The following is a 6,000-nucleotide window of genomic DNA, read 5'->3' as shown; positions in this document are numbered from 1 at the left end:
AAGTAATGATTTTATTATTTAACTCGAATCAGCATCTACAGCTTTCTGTCGTTTGTTTACATTACTTCATATAACCTATAAACAAGTTGTTCACTTATTACTAAATTACTGACAATTATAGGCGGCGGTACCCATTTTTGCCGCTAATTGTCCAAGGTTAGTGTATGACAAAGGTAAACTGCAATTTTTAAAGGTTATAATTTCGGTGTTGACTGGATTGGACGGTATCAGTTAAATATTTTCTGTTTACATTATGGATATAGTATTTAATTAAAAAATATACAAACCATTTAAGTTACTTCCACAACAGTTACAATTCTTGAAATGTAACATTTTGTCAAATAGCAAATAAAAATTTTAAACTAGAAAAAAATTAGGACGAATATTCAAAAAAGGATACATGAGGATAAAAATAAAAAAATATGCGACTCCACTGAATGAAAAGTCTTAATCATATATTTTTTAATATGAATTATACTTAAATGTAGTCCATGTACAGGGAACTTTTACACTATTATTATTATTACATCTACTATACGAAATACAAGACAAAAAATGACTAAACTGCATTATCATTTGAAGACAATATTTTTGTACACTGAATAACATTTGAATAGATAGATATATCCCACAGAAGATACGCTTCCTAAACCTGGCTTCGCAGGTTCTATTAAAAAAAAAATACTTCTTACCTTTAATCACAATAATAAAACAAAATCAATGAAAGGAAGCGATCAAATTCAATTCGGCACGTTATAATGTACACTCCTCATTGATTGGCTAAGCAAAAGTACTAGCATTAAAAAAAAAAAAAAAAAAAAAAGCTAATAGCACCTACTGTATATTACGAGTGGAAATACGCAAAGAGCAATACCTGGTAGTGAATTCATAATACTTTCCAATCATGGATTGCCTTACTAAAATTTTTCTCACAAAAGAATTTACCACATGTATGGAAGATTTATTACATACATAATGAAGCATTTCAAGACAACTTACTGTTAAGTCAGATTTAAGTAAAGAGTAACGGACCACGGAAATTTTACTGATCAAGGCTAAATTAACGAACTACATTAAATATAACTGAAAGTTCCTAATATAAGCAAAAGAACGAGAAGTGCTTATGGAAAAAGTAGAGTACAAACTTTCGGATTTATATATAACTGCTCAACTATTCTCGTTTTATTTATGTCAAGAAATACACGAACTCAGCATGTACTGTAACTTTACATTAATACATTGCAATTAGAAAGCATTACAATTCACATTCCTCACCTGCCTATCACACGAGTGACACTTTTTTTTTTTTTTTTTTAATTACGAAGAAGGAAAAACCATGGAAATAAACTTTTTTTTGTAGTTATCCTACTGCAACGTACAGATAAGAAAAACAAAGTGTACACAAATAAAATTGCCAGAGTACAGAAAATTAGAAGTATGGAAGCAAAGAAGTATGTGGTAACAGAAAATTAAAATTCCACTCCATTTAGAAAAGAAACAACATCCCAAGCATGACTTAGTTAAATTGCTTTCAAACATATTTTTCCTCTCAATAAAACTGGCAGTTGTTTGGGGTGAATACTATGTTGTGTATGAATTCATGTAAATTTGTATACAGGTATTTGGAAAAATACAAGCTATAAAGGAAGTTTCATAACCTATCTAGATATAAAAATGGACTATATTTTACTAATGTTATTGAATAATCTACATATGAACGTGCAAATATTGATTTTCAAATTTCATACAGTTCAATATGTACCCGCACTGCAATTTACCTAATTGTGCCATCTATATATAAAATTAATCTGCCATGAAGTAGCTGTAATATTTTTATATTGTTTACAAAACGGGTGAAAAGATTAACTTATGTAGAAATGTAAATTACTCAACTTATTACCGAAACAAACTAAACTATATGTTCATATTTTTGTTACATGGTGTACCTTCTTTAAACAAACAAGTACGAAATCACCTTAGCCAAAGAAGTGCAGTTATTCGAATCATGCAGTTCTGAATAATTATAATAATAATAATTAAAAAAATGCAAATTAATTGCAACGATCTTCATGGTGAGACATTATTATTAGTACCTTTTCTGTAATTCTGGAGACATCGCTAATCCATATATCTGGCTAGTAACACCATGTAATGCTCTCTTTCTCTCCCCCTACGAAAAGAAAAAAAATAGTAAATAGTAAAGCCAATACATTTACAAATTTATTCAATTAGAAATGTTAATAGAAAGTACTAATTTTTAAGCTTAAATAACCACAAAAAAGCATTTCTCCACTGGAATACACTATCTCTAAAGTTCATATGGCTCTCGATGCTGGATCAATATCGTATGGCCTGTATGCTCCAACCAGTAAAATCGGAACTACGCATGCGACACCAGACATTAAAATAATACTACTACTAAATAATAAACATATACGCTAAACTGTTGTTCACATGTTACTCATACGAATATTTTACTACTTGCGTAACTAATGCTGCAAATGCATTACACAATCGACTATATTATTGTTTGTTATGTACAAACAAGATCATGTATGCAGATGATACGATTATGAAAGCTAGAACCGAAGGACTACAGGAAATGATTGATAAAATAGTTGACACTGGAAAACGATATGGAATGGAAATCAATACTGAAAAATCGGGTCATGAGAATATCCCGCGGGAACGCGCTCTTACGGGTCAAAGTACAGCAAAGAGAACTTGAAGAAATCGATAATTTCAAGTATCTGGGAAGTATTTTGACAAGAGATCAGGTCAAGAACTGCCATAACCAAAGAAACATTAAATTAGAAAATATCAGTTAACTAGTAGACTCAATATTGGACTTATGGCAAGTGCTATATACGAAGCATTGGACTATATTCAGACTTGGACATTACGGAAGTTTTTGAATTATAGTTTCGAAATATTTAGTTTCGAAATGTAGGTTGGAGAAAATGGACAGAAAGAGCAACAAATGAAGAGGTTTTGAAACGGATAAGAGAAAACGCTTCTGGCCATCCTTCGGAAGAAGGCCAATTGGACTGGACACATCTTGCGAAAAAACAGTATTCATACCGCCACTGAAAGAAAGCGAGAAACGTGGAAAAAACCTTCCTAGGGCCAAATCTAAAATTGAAAAGAACTTCATTAAGTCCCAGGATCTACCGAAAGGCAGAATACTTACTACTGTACTGCTGATGACTGATCTGTTCAGCTTTACCTCTAAACCGCGATAAACAATGACACGTACCACTAAAGGACACATTTATTAATGGCCTGCCAACGCTTGTACTTATGTGTAATATGAAATTTTAATGGTGTGCCCTTTAGGCTAAAGAAGACTATGATTAATATTGAATATTTTGTGCTCTCCCACCGGGAATAGAACACTTGGGTCCACGTGCACCAATGATACACGTGCTAGCTGTTAGATCAGCTGAGAGAACTGCGTAAAATACTTCATTTTTAAATCATTACTTTCACTGCTAAACACTAAACATATAATTACAATATTATAAATAACAAAAATATAACACAGATTATCTAATAATACCGCAATCCAGTACGGCTAATGAAACAATAGAAATATCACCTTTAAGCATACACCAATTCAACTATGTAGGTGTGCTCTACTTTGAAGTCAAAGATGGCTGACATGAATCCTGATCCCGCGAGTGTTGTTGTAGAATATGAACAAGGGAAACATTTACATACATAGAGGTGAAAAGCAGCTTGTGTTAACCCTTTAACTACCACAATGTATTAGCAAAAACTATATCCCTGGGGCCAAAACGTAATTTTGATTTTTCTCATTTTATTTGGACCGATTCTGCGTACTGCATATGTATAATTTTCGAAAACAAACACACACACAAAAAGTGAGGCATCCGTAAGTGCCACGCGGCACAAATTTATAAAAACAGTGAGGCATAGCGCTGATGCCTCATGGCGGTTCAAGGGTTGAATGTGTTTACCTCAATTCCACTTCCTCACCCACTGTATTCTAGAACTTTCCTGTAGACCGGGCGGTTAAGGCCTTACTTGCATCGATCGTTGGCAAGTTATGTGGATGAAGCAGAAACTAATTTAATAATAATTTTATTAATTTTGGCCTTTGAATGTGACACGTGTCAATCGGACACTCAACCGTCTGTGTCCCTGGTTAACTCATCACATGAAGATCAGTTTTGCATTTCTGATGTTAAAATTAAACAAAACTACTTTATTTAAATATGACTTTTTTTTACGGCGATTTCTTTATGGATGAACTATTAAAATCTCCGATTCCTTAGTTGTGAATTTGTGATGAATGCAATCTATGATCAAACCACAATCGATGGTATGGCCAGGCAATCCATCTTTCTTAGAGGTGAGTGTGGTGGGGAATGAGGACTGATCTTGCATGATAGTCCGTGCACCCGCCAACTATACTAATTTTAAGACAGGTCGTGGTTTGGAGCCCTCGTTAATCCGTCCTGTCCTTTTGAACCTCGGTCTCGCATAAGAACACAATTACTACCTATCGCTAGAATGAAGGAAACAATTAGGGACTAAAGCTGTCAAGAGACTTCTTTAAACACACGAAAGAAAAATGTTCGCGAGTTAAAAAAGTCTATATTGAAAACAGATCAACTCGCTTTTATATTTTACAGAAATGCTTAAATCACATTTACATATGGGAGCAAGTAAAACATGTTGGACCTAATTCATGGATAGATTCACTTTGAGGGAAATGGCAAGGAATGAAAAGGCATTTGGACACTCAGACGTCCATTTGTTTCCATATTTTACCAGTTCCATTTCAATCTCTGGCATACTTAGCGCTTTGGATATGTTTATGTAACAAAAACTAACATTTAACATTGAAAATAAACGTTTAACACAAGACAAATTTTTTAACAGCATAAATTTGACACAACATCTACTCTTTGTAGTTCAAGCGATCCAAAATCGAACGGAGTAAACACAAATATTTGAAAATCACGTAGTTATATATAAGCACAATTAGTTACATATTGGGCATCCTTATATGATTTGTCTTCAAATGGTATTCTACAAAGCTATAATGAACTTAAATTTCAATAAATCATTATCTTGCACAAAGTTACAAATAAAAATTATTACTGCATAGAAGTAGTGTGATGTAAGTTGCATAAAATTGTCCCACATCCTGCATTTACATATCCCTATTTCTCTTCCAAAATTCATCGTTAATCACATGCATTATGTTTTTAAATCTAATCTCGTGAGCTCCCGCCGGGAATCGAACAACTCGAGTTTCCCATGCCAAATAAATTACCTATAAATATAAGTTAATATCGAAATACTATATTCAGTGTTTGAATTCTGGTGGAATGTGAGAATCTTCCCTAAAGAAACAAAACTATCGCTGGAAGATATTTCGTGTAAATTATTGTGTATTTTTTTTCTTTCAAATACAAATCCCATAATTAGCTTACTGTGTTACACGCAACCCAAAAACAACATACAGCACTACAGGGTGGGCCATAAGTCCCTTACCACCCCTTGTAAAATCAGTGTTCGCGGAAAATAGTGAACAACCATGTAGTAACATAGTAGGCCGAGGGGGAAGTCGGATTGTGATGGTGACCAAGATGGCGTCCATCTTGAATTCACGTCAAGATTTTTAAATGGGAACATGGTCTGCGGTACATCATTTTAGGCTAGAAGTTAAAGACAAACAATGGTGAATTCGGTTTGTTGATATTTTAATGTGTTCAAAAGTTACAGACATTTCAAATTGCTAATTTTACCGTACTGTTTCTGTTGTTGCAGATGAATAATTATGCCGCGAACGACAGCAGAGAGGAAGGAGTTGATCAGAGCATGGGGAGGAAGGAGTGCAAGGGCAATAGCAGCTGAATTCAATGCCAGGCACCCAGATTGACATCCTGTGTCCCATGTTAGTGTCGCCCAACTCTTCCTGGATACTGGTTCCATAGCAGATAAACCCAGGTGTGGAAGACCCACGAC

At 34.0% G+C, this 6,000-nt stretch overlaps 1 protein-coding gene across 3 annotated transcripts in view; it reads right to left on the bottom strand.

Moving 5' to 3' along the window:
• Positions 1–429: 429 nt before the first annotated feature.
• SC35 (SR family splicing factor SC35) overlaps positions 430–6,000 on the bottom strand; it is a 28,866-nt gene continuing 23,295 nt past the window's right edge. For all 3 annotated transcript variants that reach the window (XM_081731980.1, XM_081731979.1, XM_081731981.1), the window contains exon 4: positions 430–2,170. The gene's annotated coding sequence lies outside the window, so the exon portion shown is untranslated. The remainder of the gene's footprint in view (positions 2,171–6,000) is intronic.

This window comes from Thermobia domestica, chromosome 11 (assembly GCF_964235325.1).
Source record: "Thermobia domestica chromosome 11, izTheDome1.hap1.1, whole genome shotgun sequence".
Taxonomy (NCBI): domain Eukaryota; kingdom Metazoa; phylum Arthropoda; class Insecta; order Zygentoma; family Lepismatidae; genus Thermobia; species Thermobia domestica.
This window is presented reverse-complemented; position numbering and strand designations above follow the sequence as displayed.